Source organism: Heterodontus francisci, chromosome 8, assembly GCF_036365525.1.
Source record: "Heterodontus francisci isolate sHetFra1 chromosome 8, sHetFra1.hap1, whole genome shotgun sequence".
Taxonomy (NCBI): domain Eukaryota; kingdom Metazoa; phylum Chordata; class Chondrichthyes; order Heterodontiformes; family Heterodontidae; genus Heterodontus; species Heterodontus francisci.
The window spans coordinates 98,619,000-98,635,302 of record NC_090378.1 but is presented as its reverse complement, the minus strand read 5'-3'; the positions used below and the strand labels follow the sequence as shown (position 1 = coordinate 98,635,302).

The following is a 16,303-nucleotide window of genomic DNA, read 5'->3' as shown; positions in this document are numbered from 1 at the left end:
GGAATGGTGGGAACACACTAACGTACAAATGAGGAGCAGGAGTAGTCCACTCGGCCCCTCGAGCCTGCTGCACCGTTCAATAAGATCATGGCTGATCTGATTGTAACCTCGACTCCACATGCTGCCTACCCCAGATAACATTTCACCCCCTTGCTTGTCCAGAATCGATCTCCCTCTGCCTTAAAAATATTCAAAGACTCTGCTTCCATTGCCTTTTGAGGGAGAGTTCCAAACACTCATGGCGCTCAAATTTTTTTTTCCTCAACTGTCTTTAATTGGGCAACCCCTTATTTCTAAATAGTGACCTCTAGTTCCAGATTCTCCCACAAGGGGAAACATCCTTTCCATATCTACCCTGTCAAGACCCCTCAGGATCTTATGTTTCAATCAAGTCGCCTCTTACTCTTCGAATCTCCAGCGGATGCAAACCTATCCTGTCCAACTTTTCCTTGGAGACAATCCGTCCATTCCAGGTATCAGTCTAGTAAACCTTCTCTGAATTGCTTCCAATGCATGATTAAGCTGCTGGATTTCAGTTGCCTTTTGGCCATAATATTTTGGAATAGCTGGTCAGTGTTGTACTCGAAGTTTTTTTTTAAATCTATGTGGCCAGGTTGCCGTTCGAAGGATAAATAGCTGACTGTTCCACCAAACTGGACAACAGAGGAGAGGTGTTGGAGGATGGTTGCTCAACTGTGTCGAAGGCGGCCCAGAGGTTGACATAATGCACCATGGTTGAAGTCACGGGTTATCGTTTCTGATTTTCATTCGGGCTGTTTCGGTGTCATTGTTGGAAACCTAATTGCAGAGCTTCAGTGTTGTGGCAAAGATGGGCATGGAAACTTAGAATGTTTTCTTTTGTGGAGGAAACCTTGAAACATTGGCAGCTTTCACTGAACTGTTTCCACGATTCATCAAAGGTACTTTTGGTCTGACAACTGCAAACATTTATTTCAGGATTTCCTTTTGACGCTAGGGAGTGTTGAATAAATAAGTTATTATCATAAACAGGAGATGCAGATGAAAAACATGAGTAGAATTGCATGAGGCTAAATTTATTCAGAACAGTCAGAAGTAGTTTTCTTCCCTCTGCTCCTTCAAATGCTTTCTACTTTTCTAACCCAGTCTCTGTGCAAAACAGACAGTCTGACTTTAGGGGTGGGTAGCAGTGGAGAGGATGGGAGTGGGGCAAGTAAATGGACATAATCTATTTGAAGAATGGAATGTGGGCTCCTTGAAATTAAAGGGGAAAATCTCAATTCCCATTTTCTTTTAATTAAGGAAAGGAAAACTGGCCTTTTGATCCATCCATTGTAAAACAACTATTTTTAGTTCTGATTTATGAAAGACTGAAGATCCACTTTCTATTCTCTCTGCGTAAACAACAGCCAGTTACCATGAACTCAGATTACATCTTGGCTGCACTTTCATCACCAGTGTTGTCACATTTGTGTTTTTGTTTATGCCTAAACATGAAATCTGGACAGGAAAAATAAATTACTTGGATTTATTTTCTTCATTCTCTGGATCTGGGTGTTGCTAGCATTTATTGCCCATCCCTCATTGCCCTTGAGTAGATCATAACGCAATTGAGCAACTTGCTAGGCCACTTCAGAGGGCAGTTAAGAGTCGACTGCACTGTCGCACATCTGACCAGGCAAAGACAGCAGATTTCCTTCCCTGAAGGACATCCGTGAACCGGTTGTGTTTTTACAAGCATCTGGCAGCATCGTGATCACCTTTTTACTGATGGCATCTTTTTAAAATTGAAATAAAATTCTCACGCTGGATTATTAGTCCAGGTCTCAGGATTGCTAATTCAGTTGCTTAATCACAACACTGCTGTACTCTCTTAGATTTATATTTATGTAATCCCTTGTCATGTCCTTGGGGCACCTCAATGCATCTCAGTGAATTACTTTTATCAAATGTAGTCACTGTTGCTGTGTAGACAACCTGGCAGCCAATTTGCTTATATCAAGGTCTGAAATACAGTAAATGGGATGAATGACCAATTTAACCTGCCTTTTTATTTTTTTTTATTGATTTTGCTTGAAGATGAATGTTTTCATGGATAGTGGGAGAGCTTCTTGCTTTTCTTTGAACAGTGCCATGGAATCCTATGTCCACCTGAGAAGTATAATTCTATTTATTTCTCCACAACTTGGATGGGTTTGAAAATAGCTGGCACAGAATGGTGGTGGGAGAGTGGTATTGGAGATGTAGCAGTGCGTACCGTTTTAGTGCTGATCTTTGAATGTGTGGCAAAACTTGAACAAGTGAGTGGAATACTAAAATTACCCCATGATACCTTAACACTAGTTGATCTCAAGCTTTTAAAGTGAAATATTAACTGAGAATAACATGCCTGTTGGAAATCTCTCATCTGTAATCTTGTAATGGCTTGCAGAATAGATTTTAGTCTGGACTGTTTTTTCTAATTTCTTATGCATGTTGTAGTGAATTCTATACTTAATCGCTTGTGTTCTTTTTGCGAGTTTGTGTTGAACAGATGTTTAAATGTGATAGCTGCTGAGCTGAGTACAGTATAGCCTAAAAGTAAGTATTTTCTGCTTAAAATGTAGATTTAAGGTAATAGCAACAATTTGATTATAAAGCTGGCTTTCTAAAGGTTGGCGCCTTCACTGGGCATGGTTCCATGGGCATAGTTGTCCTCTAGTAGCTTCTCCCCACTCCTAGCACCCCAGTGGCCATTATTAGTGAATACCTTGATGAGTGTTGTCTGAGTGTGGCAAATATCCTCCTCCTGGCTGAGCCTAATCCTGACCACCCCTAATTTCCACAGGGTGTGCTCTTCCAGCAAGATTCATCTAACAATTGGTGGCAGAGCCCCTGAGGTTTTTTCCCCACACTTCCACTACAGCAGTCTAAATATAGGACTCATCCTTGTGCTCAACCCAAAAGTGCTGCAACTAAACTACTGATGTTGGATAACTCCGTATTGACGGGTGACGAAAACATGAATCACCTCTGCTCTGTGGTTGTCTCTGCCTGTGTGTGTGTGCGTGCGTGTGTGTCAGCAGAGCATAGGTTCTGGTCCCACATGAGGCTTCAGCACATAATCTAGGCTGGCACCCCAGTGCATTACTGCACTGTCTGAGGTTCTATCATTTGGATGAAACATTGAATCACGGCCCAGTCTACCCTTGGGTAAAGGATTCCATGGCACTATTTCAAAGACCTTGGGAGTCCTGGCCCTTCAGTCTCTTGACTGAAATCACTTTTACAAAAAAACAGATTATCTGGCCATTATCTCATTGCAATAGTGACTGTACTTCATTGGCTATAAAGTGCTTTGGGATTTAATGAGCTTAAAGGCTCCATATAAATGCAAGTCTCCCTGTAGTCTTCTGAGTCAATTGAGTAGCAGAAACTGCATTGTCTAAAAATTATTTTTGTTGCTGCAGTTGAACAGGTCAGTCCATTACTTCAACGTTTGACCAGTCTCTGCACCTCCTAGTCCTCCCCATTGTATTTTGATAACATTTTTTTCTTTCCAAAACAGTACTATTAGAATTTTGCAGCAGTCAGCTCTATTTTCATTCCCTACAATGCAGACGAGGCTGTGAAGCTATGCCAAGAACAACACAGACAGTGGGGAATGTTTTTGAGACATCAATAGGTTGCACATCATTGTCTTTCATTCTTTGTGAGCCATTCCAGTCCTGAAGGCAGAATTAAACACAAGTAAAAACAAATGCAATTGGGTAACAGTTCTTGGGTTTAGCCAGCCATGTACTTTATTATCCTTTTGATAACTGAGTCAGTCTTATTCTACTTCGAACTGCAGTAAATTATCTGGAAATAAACTGTAGGATTGTGACTGAAAAAGCTTTGAAGTGTCACTTCTATAATTTGTTTGAGTTTCTTCACTATTCCATTCTGTCCATAATTTCAGCTTCTTCCTGTAGTAGTGCTTTCTGCGTTGAGTGTTTCTTTTTTCATGCAAAAGAACTGTATGGAACGGATGGAGTCATTGGGTACTGTGTGGCCCTGGTAATCAGTGTCTCTTCTTTTCTATGCGCACACATAACCAAAGTCTGGTCCTTCAGTTAAATTGTCATGGAGTCTAATATCAAATTGTTTGCAAGTAGATTTGAAACCCCTTGCTAGGGGTGAAAATGTGTATCTTAATTGTACCATTTTAATCTTGTCTGTTATCTCAGCAACAGTCCAGCTTTTAGGTAATTTGGTTAAGGGCATGATGTTTTGTATTTAAGACATGGTTTCTGTTTGTTTGCCACGTTTCCTCTGCTAACTGGGAAAGTAGTGCAGTGTTGGCCATGGACCAAGAGCTTTCAATCATTTCCGCAATCCCATTCAAATGGGGGCTATTTGGATAAATCTAGAGGGGAGCGGAGGATGGGAGAAAAACTAGACCGTGCTGGGTTCAGCAGCAGGGCAGTGGGGCCTGGAGGGAGGTTTGACTTAATGGGCAAGGGGAAGGAGGGGGTGTAACTGGAAGGCTCTCAAACTTTGAAGACTGTTTTATGTCGGTAACAGCATATTAATGTCAATTTTGTTTGCTCTGGTAGAAGTGATTTCAGAGAAGATGATCAAACCAACAAAGAATTAGTTTATATATTAAAAGCAAAGTTTTTCTTAGATTAAAGATTGATCTTTAGGCCAATGACCTTATCTATTCAGCAACCTCTTAGCTGCCGATCTTCAGATTAATGCTGTTGCTTTATATGGAGTAGGGTCATTTCTAAATATCTCCTGTTGGTAGAATTTGTATTTATTGACTGTCTCACTTGAGTCCACAAGACAATGGTTGATTGAAATGGCAAAGTATTCACACTGCTGAAAGGGAACTGAGGCACATTAGTGCAGGACAAAGCTAGCTTTACTTTGAATACGACACTGTATTGCACTTGGTGTGAGTTCAGACCAACATGGGCTAGTCTCCTGAAGACTGGCCTCAAATCATAAAATCTTGCTGCATGGAGGCCATTCAGCCCATTGTGCCGGAGATGTGTAAAATCAATAAAGTATACGAACCCTGCACGACCAATATAATAAAACATTGAGCAAAGTGGAGTCTGTGATGTAAAAAGAAATTTCTGTTTGAAAGGAAGGTGTGTGAGCATTGAAAAAGGAGCAAGTAACATCTTGTGTTAACTTACTGAAATAATTTTAAGGACATTGCTCTGGGAAGTTCCTATTGTCATGCAGGCCCCCACCTGCCAAGAATGAGGCATATTAATTTTGCCGCATGGACATTACGTTTCATATTGTTGCTGGGAAGAGGAGGCCTGTTGCAAGGACTGCCAGACCTTGGCTGGAAAAAAAAAACATTTACATACTCAGACATTGAAGGCAGGGAAGCTCATTCCATTCCCTGCTAAGATGATACAATACACAGAGCCGAGACGTGCTCAGACCAGTTAGTCACATGACTAACCTGCTTGACAACCTGGGGGTTTCTGCATTGTACAGTTTGAACTCAGCCTGCAGAATGACCCTGGTCTGAAGATTACCTCGTTTGTCTTCCTGCTCCCATCTCTCTGTCTCTCTCTGTCTGTCATAGGCATTAACCGAATTAGGGTTCAAGCTTAATAAATTTCAATCTTTCTTCTTTAAACCTAAGCAAGCCTGTTAGTGCTGGTTTCTTTGCCTTCTAATTCACCAAGGGGGAGCCAAAGACACGGTGTGTTTAAAATTAAACCCTGTTACAGTAAGACCAGGTGAAGGCTAAAAGGGAACCCTAGACCACCACTTCACCTGGTCGTAACATTATAAAGTGGTATCGAACTGTGCCATCTTTAGCTTTCATAACTTTGCTAAAATCTTAGTTTTAAAACTTATCAATGCCTTATTTCAATTGATTACCCAAAGATCCTTTGAACTGAACAGAAATGAGTGCAGAACAAAGATTGCATTAAATAAGACTGGTTCAATCGAGGCATTCAAGAGGTAATTGGATGGTTTTCTGAAAAAGAAGAATGTGCAGGATTATTGGGAGTGGTACTAGGTAAACTCTTTCGGAGAGCCAGTGCAGACACCACAGGCCAAATGGCCTCCTTTTTGTGCTGTAACAATTCTGTGAAAATGGAATTCTAAATGTTTTGGATACAAATTGATTGTACTGGTACATTGAATCGTTGCTTGTAGCAAATCTGGTGAGTTAATCAGTCTGGATTAGTCTTCCTCTATCTATGTCCTGAATTAATGGCTGCAGTATGTCTACAGAAAGAAATAAGACCTTGCAGCTTGAGTGTTTGCTGACTTGATGAACAGATTAGGGTTAGACTTGGCAAGAGCCCAAGTTAGAGCTGCTATCTAGAGTAATGACAACTGGCTGCATTTTTTTTTAAACTTCCACATTTATCAGGAGTTACCATGTTGATCTAATTGCATTTCCATGTGTTTTTAAACAACATTTATAAGAGTCTTAAATTTACATTTCCAGTGAAAGTTATGAAGTGTAGCCCATTTTTATTGGATTAGATTAGTCGTTAAAGACTATCTCTTGAAGGTCAGAATTGTTTCAGTAGCTTTTCAGATGACTTTATGTCCTGTTTAAAGTGGAGGATGTCTCGCTGAAAAGCAGAGCCTGATTCTACTATGGGTGCTTAGTGTTGAGCATTGTTAGATCATTTTTAATGTGGTCACATGCAGAAGAAACTACTTTAACCTCAGCCTCAAAAGAGCACCCACTACTGTGTTACTGTGAGAGGAAAAAATCCTGTTCCCAACTAAGCATTGTACAGAAGATGAAGTTTGAGCTTTAAATTGTGATTCAATAACCTGAATTTCTTTGTCCGTGCGCATGTACATTTTGGCTGCAGCTACAGAGCCCATTATTCTGTTCTCCCTTTTTCTTTTGCTTCTCTCTCTCACTCTCTTGAGCCCTTCTGTCATCTTCCTATTATCCAGTCATTCCTCCTTTCATTTCTCTCCAACTCTTCACTACTCCTCTACCTTCCAATTCTCCTCCTGTCAAGACTTGACTCCCTCTTGGCTAAGCCCATCGTTTTCCTTTTCTATCTGTCTCTCAGCACTCTAGGAACATAAGAACAGGCTATTTAGCCCTTCGAGCCTGCTCTGCCATTCAATTAGATAATGGCTGATGATCTACCTCAATGTCATTTTCCTGCAGTATCCCTTGATATCTTTAATATCTAGAAATCTATTGATCTCTGTCTTGAATGTACTCAATGACTAGGCTTCCACAACCTTCTGGGGTAGAGAATTCCAAAGATTCGTCACCCTCTGAGTGAAGAAATTCCTCCTCCTCCTCTGTCTTAAATGGCCTACCCCTTATTCTAAGATTATGTCCCCTGGTTCTAGACCCCCCCAGCTAGGGGAACCATCCTTCCTACATCAACCTTGTCGAGCCCTGTTTAGAATTTTGTGTGCTTCAGTGAGATCACCTCTCATTCTTCTAAACTCTAGAGAATATGGACCCAGTTTCCACAATCTCTCCCCATAGAACAATCCCGACATCCCAGGAATCAGTCTGGGAAACCTTCGTTGCACTTCTCTGACAAAGGTGACCAAAACTGTACATAATACTCCAGGTGCGGTTTCACCAAGGCTCTATACAATTGCTGCAAGATATCTTTACTCCTGTACTCGCATCCTCTTGTAATAAAGGACAATATACTATTTGCCTTCCTAATTTCTTGCTGCACTTTCATGCTAGCTTTCAGTGACTTATGAACAAGGGCACCCAAGTCCCTTTGGACATAAATGGTGAGATTGGGAAGTGTTGAGAAGTACTCTGCAGTTCTGTTTTTTTTTTTCCTACCAAAGTGGATAACGTCACATTTTTCCACATTTTATTCCATCTGCCATGTTCTGGTCCACTCACCTAGCCTGTCTAAATACCCTTGAAGCCTCTTTGCATCCTCCCTCACAACTCCCATTCCCACCTAATTTTGTGTCATCAGCAAACTTGGAAATATCACATTTGGTCCCCAAATCCAAATCATTGATTGTGAATAGCTGGGGCCCCAGCACTGATCCTTGCAGTTCCCCACTAATCACAGCCTGCCAACCTGGGAATGACCCATTTATTCCTACTGTTTTCTGTCCGTTAACCAATTCTCAATCTTAACCAGTATATTACACCACCCCCCCAATCCCATGTGCTCTAATTTTGTTACTAAGCTCCTCTGTGGGACCTTATCGAGAGCCTTCTGAAAATCCAAATATACCACATCCACTGGTTTCCCCCTTTATCTATTCTGCTAGTTACATCTTCAAAAAAAACTCCAACAGGTTTTTCAAACATGATTTCACTTTCATAAATCCATGTCAACTCTGCCCAATCCTACCATTATTTTCAAAGTGTCCAGTTATCTCATCCTTTTATAATAGATTCAAACATTTTCCCTACTACTGACATCAGGCTAACATGTCTGTAATTCCTCGTTTTCTCGTCTTCCTTTCTTAAATAGTGGGGTTACATTTGCTACCTTCCAATTATCAGGAACTGCTCCAGAATTTTGGAATATGATCAATGCATCCACTATCTCTCGAAAGCCACCGCTTTCAAATCTCTGGGATGTAGATCATCAGGTCCAGGGGATTTATCAAATTTAAGTCCCATTAATTTTTCTAGTACTTTTTTAAACTATTACTAATTTCTTTCTGTTCATTCTCATTGGTCCCTTTTTGGTTCTTGAGTATTTCTGGGAGATGACCGACACAAAATGCTTAGTTCCTCTGGCCTCTCCTTATTCCCCATTGTTTATTCCCCTGCCTCTTCCTATAATGGGCACACATTATTCTTTGCTAATCTTTTTTTTAGATACCTATAGAAGTTTTTACAGTCCATTTTTATGTTGCTAGTTTACTTTCATTCTATTTCTTTCTTTCTTGGTTTCTTGGTCTTGCTTTGCTTTCTGCCTCCGGTCACTTTTATAACAGCACTTTCTAACTCATAACTATCAACCTCTGCACTGAGTGATGCCCCAACCTCTGATTTCAGCCTCCATCACAACTCATCTTATCCCCGCTGAGTCCACTGCCCTCTGTCCTCCCTTAACACCTCCCTCCATATTCACAACCACCCCCTTCACCTTGCCACATTATGTGGTGTCTCTATCCCCATCATGTCGATCACAGGCAAGAACATTTCTGATCACAAACTTGAATCTGTCACTGCTGTTCCTCTTCCAACCTTGTGCCCTCTTTGTGTCCATGTCTGGGTGGGAATAAATAACTCCCTCAAGTCACTCAGAATGGTGCTTGGAAAAACTCCTGGGCTTTACCATGATACTTAGAAAAACAGAAAAAGTAGAGCACAGAAGGAGGCCATTCAGCTCATTGTGCCCGTGACGGCCGAATAAACTAGCCACCCAAACTAATCCCACCTTCCAGCACCTGGTCCGTAGCCCCGCAGGTTACAGCACTTCAGTTACATTCTTTTTAAACAAAAATTATGGGTCTCTGCCTCCCACCATTCCCGTCAACAAATTCCAGACACCTACCACCCTCTGGGTGAAAGTTTTTCCCCTCATGTCCCCTCTAATCCTTCCACCAATCACCTTAAATCTGTGTCTCCTGGTAACTGACCTCCCCGCCAGGGGAAACGGGTCCTTCCTGTCTACTCTATCTAGGCCTCTCATAATTCTATACACCTCAATTAAGTCACCCCTCAGTCTCAGTTCCATGGAATACAATCCTAGCCTAACCAATTTTTCCTCATAGCTTTAACTTTCAAATCCTGACAACATTCTTGTAAATCTCCTCTGTACTCTCTCCAGAGCAATTGTCCTTTTCTGTAGTGTGCTGACCAGAAATGCACGCAATACTCCAGCTGTGGCCTAATCAGCATTTTATACAGTTCCAGCATCACATCACTGCTTTTGTATTCTATACATCAGCCAATAAAGGAAAGCAATCCATATGCCTTTTTCACCACTCTGTCTACCTGTCCTACCACCTTCAGGAACCTGTAGACATGCACTCCAAGGTCTCTCACTTACGCTACCCCTGTCAATATCCTTCCATTTTATTATGTATTCCCTTGCATTATTTGCCCTCCCCAAATGCAATATTGCACACTTTTTTTTTTTCTCTGGATTGAATTCCATTTGTCGCATTTCCACCCACTCAACCAAGCCATTGATATCATTCTGGAGTCCATGGCTTTCCTCCTCACTATCAACTACATGGCCAATTTTTATGTCGTCAGCAAATTTCCCAATCATGCCTCCCACATTTAAGTCATTTCACTGAGCCCTGTGGAACGCCATTGGAAACTGCTTTCCATTGGCAAAATCATCTGTCGACTACTACCCTTTGTTTCCTGTCACTGAACCAATTCTGGATCCACCTGCCACCTTCTCCTGTATCCCATGGGCTTTCGTTTTATTGACCATTCTGCCATGCGGGACCTTGTCAAATGCCTTACTAAAATCCATGTAAACTACATCCACTGCACTACCCTCATCAATCCTCCTTGTTGTTATTTCCTCAAAAAACTCAAATCAAGATAGTAAGGCATGACCTTCCCCTAACAAATCCACGCTGACTATCCCTGATTAATCCGTGCCTTTCTAAGTGACAGAATCTATTCCGAGGGATAGGATAAACTAACATTTTACCCACCACCGAGGTCAGACTGACTGGCGTATAATTACCTGGCTTATCCCTCTCGCCCTTTTTAAACAATGGTACAACGTTCGCAGACCTCCAATCATCAGGTACCTCACCTGTATCTAATGAAGGTTTGAAGATGATCCTCAGCGCATCCGCTATTTCCAATACTTCACCAATCAACCTGCTCAATCATACCCTCACCTTTTTAGTGCCCTTGATTCCAGTTAAGCTCTTGCTCTCCTCCCACCCTGGTCATTTCCCCTGGTATGCCACCCACCTTTTCCTCCCTTAAGTCTTAGTGTAATTTTGAAGGTATATATATAATGCACAAGTGGTTTAGTCATTCATTGCCAGATCTGGATCACATCAAGCAAGATCAGGATCTGCTTTCCACTGCAGACTGTTCACTACTTCAGGAATGCAAAGATAACCAAGTTTTCTCCACTGCTATTTATTTCCTTAAGTTCTTCTCCCCTGCCCCATCCACACACCTCCAATAAGTTCATTTGAGGCCATTGATTTTGTCACTAAAATTGAGACCATCCATTCAGCTGCCTCTGCCACATCCCTCCTTTTTTTCCCTAGCCATTACTTGCATCTTTCTTGAGTTCCTCTCTCTCTCCTACCCTTTCCCAGAACATCCTCTCCACGAGACCCACTTCCTGCTCTCTCGGTCCGATTTCTATTAAGCTGCTACCACCCGCTGTCCCTTTATGGCCCCAATGCTAGCTCATTGTGGAAGGTTCTCTCTTCTACAGTACTGTCCCCCTCCCTACTATCAACCCCTCCTTTAAGAAAAAGCACTCACCTTGGGATCCCTTTTTGACCTTTTTTAAACTACTGGCTCTCCCCCACCCTCCCGCTGGCTTGAGAAATGCTCCTAACAACTGAACAGTTCAAATGAATCCTATCCTTTTCCAGCTATTCACATAATGAAAAGTTTGCAGGGCTGTCAGGAAAAGGAGGGGACTGGGCCTAAGTGGATAGCTTTGTTAAAAAGCAGGCTTAGGCATGATGAGCTGAATGGTCTCCTAGGCTGCATGATTCTGTGGTTAGCATTCAATTCAATTTTTTACATTCATGCATCATTTTAAAAATGCTGCAAAAGCAAAATAATGGCAATCCCGCCAGCAGTTTCAATGAGCCAAAATTAAGTGCCTTGCACTTCAGTCATGTTAAATAATGGGGTTAAATTTTTCTGGGCATGTTGTGTATATTCAGATAGCCTCTCCACTTACCCTTCCCCCAAAAAATTATGCTCATGATAAGGAAGCCATAATTATCTTATGTAAGAAACTGTCTCCCATCTGATGCATTGATTTTTATTTTAGCGAAGGATGGACACCCATGTTTACACAAAAATCACGTTCAATTCAGACCAATGCATTCAAGTAACTTTTATCTGGGCTTCAGTTCCATTCATGGAATATGTGATATTGCTCTACAAAATATTTTCAATTTGGATCCACTTGCACAAAGGCAAGCACCTCTGCCAATGACATTGCAACCCATTGCTGGAAGGTACATAAGGGATGTTGAGTTTGATCCACCCATGCTTTATAACCCCTCCCTTCATTGGGCAGCTGCCAGCTCCACACCACCTCTGCGTTTTTTTTTACAAAACAAAAACGCAAGGTTATCATGGATACAAAGTCTCCAACTCCACAGCACAAATCTAGTCCATTTGCTTGGGCCTCTTGGCTGAAGAACATTATAGTGTTTACACTTGGTGAATTTGCTTTGTTACAGCTGTAAACTGACAAGTGTATGGTATAAATAAAACAACAATAGTTCCCAGAAATCAAAGCGACCTCCAAAGTGTTGTGATGGGCTGGGGGTGGAAACACTGCCTCATTTTGTTTTACTTGCATAACCCAAGATAAACAGGATGCAATTAAGGTTCTATTTTAAATGTTATCCTCTAATCGTGGCCTGCAATTAACCTTTTTGAAGCTGAAACTTGAGGTATTTTTATAGTCCAATACACAATATCAACTTTCTCTAGTATTTGTTGGAGTGGGTGCTTGGCATTTCTGTTAAGTGTTAATGTCATTGTCAAAGACCTCCTTTTAAGAACAAAGGGAGGTGTACATCTAGAATACAGAGGCTTAATCACCCATGGATTGGATGTCTACAAATTAATTTTTCTATCTTGCCGTGTTTCAACTTTGCTTTTCCCCCCCATTCCCTCATCCTTCAGATTCCCTGCTTGGACCAGCTCTGAGTACCAGCTTGTGTATCTCTCCAAGCAATTGTGTTACTGGCTTCAAGAATTAGCACCAGTACTTGCATCCATAAATCAAATGTACTGTATAGTGAAATTTGCTTGCATGCGAATACTGAGAATCTGGAAACTTAAAATGCATATATTATGCTTGACTTTGCTTATAAACCGATGGGCTGTCAAACAAAACCATGCTATAACCATTAAATAATCAGCAAAGTTTGATCATCAGCCATTGGGTGAATTTTCACGATAGTTGTAGTGTTGGTGTGACAGATGTTCTGGATATTATGGAATGTCATGCAGGCCCCCCCCACCCCCCCACCCACCCCTGCCAAGAATAAGGCATATATTTTGCCACGTGAGCGTTAAAATTGTTGCTAGGGAAGAAAAGCAGGCCTATCACAAGGAATTGCCAGGCCCCTTGCCGGAAAGACCTTTTTTTTTTTTTGCATATTGGCAGACAGCGTTTGTTTGAACAAAGAAACCAGTCCCTGCTTCCCCAATATTGGCTGTTGGAGTTTTTTTTAAAATTTGAACTTGCAACAGAGTTTTTGAACAGAGACAGAAAGCTCTTTGCTCCTGGACTGAGAACATCTCTCCTGTCTGCTCCCATTTCTTTTTCACTGAACTGAAGACCTATTGAAGACATATGAATCCCAAGAGAAAAGTCTCCTACAGTGAACAAGGTTTAAGAATAATACTGGGCCCCGACTACCTATAAAAGGACTACAGTGAGCTCGAAGCACAGTAACAATGAACTCTTCTGATATTGCCTCAAACATCTATTATTTCTTCTCTTTACTGTCTCTATTTGCATGTGGGGCACGACATGTATCCATAGGCGTTAACCGGATTAGAGTTTAAGTTTTTTTAAAAAATAAATTTCACTTCTTTAAACCTAAGGAAGCCTGTTTGTGCTCATTTCTTTGCCTTATAATTGGAAAGCGGTGAACAAGGATTCACCAAGCGGGAGTTCAGGTGGGTTTAAAAATTAAACCTTATTGCAATAAGACCAGGTGAAGGCTGAAAGAGACCCCTAGACGCCTTTCTTACCTGGTCGTAATAGGAAATACACCCTGAACTGAAGTTGGCATCAAACCTGACCTATGAATGAAGCCAAGAGACTTGGCAATGAAATAACTGAAGTGTGTCAAGTTGCTGTATTTGCCTGAAGCCCCATAAACTCGCCAGAAAATGTTTGGATTTATACATTCCAGTGTAAATAAATTTTTAATGTGTAATGTTTCTTAATTACTGCCAAGTAACCTCTTCCTTATTCCTTCAGATTTTTTTGATTGGAGAATTAAATTAAAATATAGCATCGTTTTTTAACTTCGTCTGTGCTGTCTGTCCCATCTTTCCTTCCCTCTCTTATATTGCTTTCTGTAAAAGATTTGCTATCTAATTCAATATTCTAACAATATTACTGGTTCAGTAATATAAAAGCAAAATACTGCAGATGCTGGAAATCTGAAATAAAAACAGGAAGTGCTGGAAGTACTCAGCAAGTCTGACAGCATGTGTGGAGAGAGAAGCAGAGTTAATGTTTCAAGTCAGTGACATTTCATCAGAACTGGCAAAGGTTAGAAATATAATAGGTTTTAAGCAAATAAAGTGGGGCTGGGGATGGGGGGGGGGGGGGAGAAAGAGGAAAAAAAGGGAAGGTTTGTGATGGGACAGGGGGCCAGAGAGATTTACTGATCAGGAGGTCATAGGATAAAGGCAAAGACTGTGCTAATGGTGTGGATAAAGACAAAGCATTAGTGCGGAGGGAGTGTTAATGATCGAATAATGAGCAGCCTAGCCAAAAGCACAAACATGAAAAAAACAGTAGACAGGAACATGGTTTAAAAAAAAAACAAAAAAAGATGGAATAAATAAAATAAAGGGGCCAGTCATGCTCTGAAATTATTGAACTCCATGTTCAGTCCAGTAGGATGTAGCATGCCTAATCGGAAAATGAGGTACTGTTCCTCGAGCTTGCGTTGATGATCACTGGAACACTGCAGCAGGTCTAGGTCAGAGATGTGGGCATGAGAGCAGGTGGGGTGTGTTGAAATGGCAAGCGACAGGAAGCTCGGTCATGTTTGCAGACTGAGCAGAGGTGTTCTGCAAAGCGGTCACCCAATCTGCGTTGGTCTCCACAATGTAGAGGCGACCGCATTGTAAGCAGCAAATACAGTATACTAAAATGAAAGAAGTACAAGTAAATCGCTGCTTCACCTGAAAGTGTTTGGGGTCTTGGATAGTGAGTAGAGAGGAGGTAAAGGAGCAGTTGTTACACCACCTGCGATTGCATGGGAAGGGGATGAGCTTTCGGGGGTAATGGAGTGGACCAGGGTGTCAGAGGGAGCAATCCCTTTTGGAATGCTGACGGGGGAGGGCGATGTGTTTGGTGTCATCACACTGGAGGTGGGGGAAATGGTAGAGGATGATCCTTTTTGGATGTGGAGGCTGGTGGTGTGGATAGTGAGGACAAGGGGAGCCCTATCGCGTTCTGGGAGGGAGGAGAAGGGGTGAGGCCAAAAGTGTGGGAAATGGGTCAGACACGGTCAAGGGCCCTGTTGACCATGGTGCGGGGGGATTCCTCAGTCGAGGAAAAAGGAAGACTTATCAAACACTGTTGTGGAAGGTTGCATCATCAGAGCAGATGTGTCCGAGATGGAGAAATTGGGAGAATGGAATGGAGTCCTTAAAGGAAGCAGGGTATGAGGAAGTGTATTTGAGGAAGCGGTGGGAGTTGATGGGCTTATTATAATAGTGGACAGACCTGGTTCGGGTTCTACATCTCATTAACAATTCTTCAATCTGATTGGTTAAGGAGATACAGCTGCTTGCTCAGTTCACCAAGATCCCAGTTTCCCTGTAAAGGGAGATGTGCCAAAATGGATTTCTATTTGCTGCAAATTCCAGTGCAAAAGCCCATAGTCTGTGGCCCAAGTGTAATTTATAATGAATGGCCTATGCCATCTGTTCACCACTGACCTGTAAATTCTAACCCATTGTCACATTTTATTTGCAAAATTCCACCTCCAGTCGGAAATACTATAGTTTCAGTTTTTAAGTGTTTATTTATGACATCACTCCCTGTAGCCAATTGGTTTCCATATAAACAGGCAATCCAGCAACATTGTATAAAGTCGTGTTGAGTTAATATGTTGCACATCACTTCAGTGATTCAGATGACTGACCATTTATCTGAGTGGCTTGCTGGAACCTATTCTTATGTTGATGGATGACTGCAAGTGTTGATGCAACATGTAAATTTAGCTATTTTAATGGTTTAGACTTTTTTTGGCAAGCGTAATATGACCATTTTGTTTCAAATGTTGCAAAGCTGAGTTGCAGTCAGAGCGGACATATAGTACAAATCTTTTTCAATCCAGTTGTGCTTTATTTTGCATAGTTTAATTTTACTGCTCCTATATTGTGTATATATCTGGAATCTGCTTTTTGTTATGCTCTTACTCTAAAGTGAACAAGAACATTTGCAGCATTGGT

At 41.5% G+C, this 16,303-nt stretch overlaps 2 protein-coding genes across 2 annotated transcripts in view; one reads left to right on the top strand and one right to left on the bottom strand.

Annotated features, from left to right (window-relative positions):
- rgl1 (ral guanine nucleotide dissociation stimulator-like 1) overlaps positions 1-16,303 on the top strand; it is a 299,289-nt gene that overhangs the window by 44,825 nt on the left and 238,161 nt on the right. The gene's annotated exons all lie outside the window — the stretch shown is intronic.
- Positions 1-16,303, bottom strand: part of LOC137373053 (putative C->U-editing enzyme APOBEC-4) — a 77,099-nt gene that overhangs the window by 14,661 nt on the left and 46,135 nt on the right. The gene's annotated exons all lie outside the window — the stretch shown is intronic.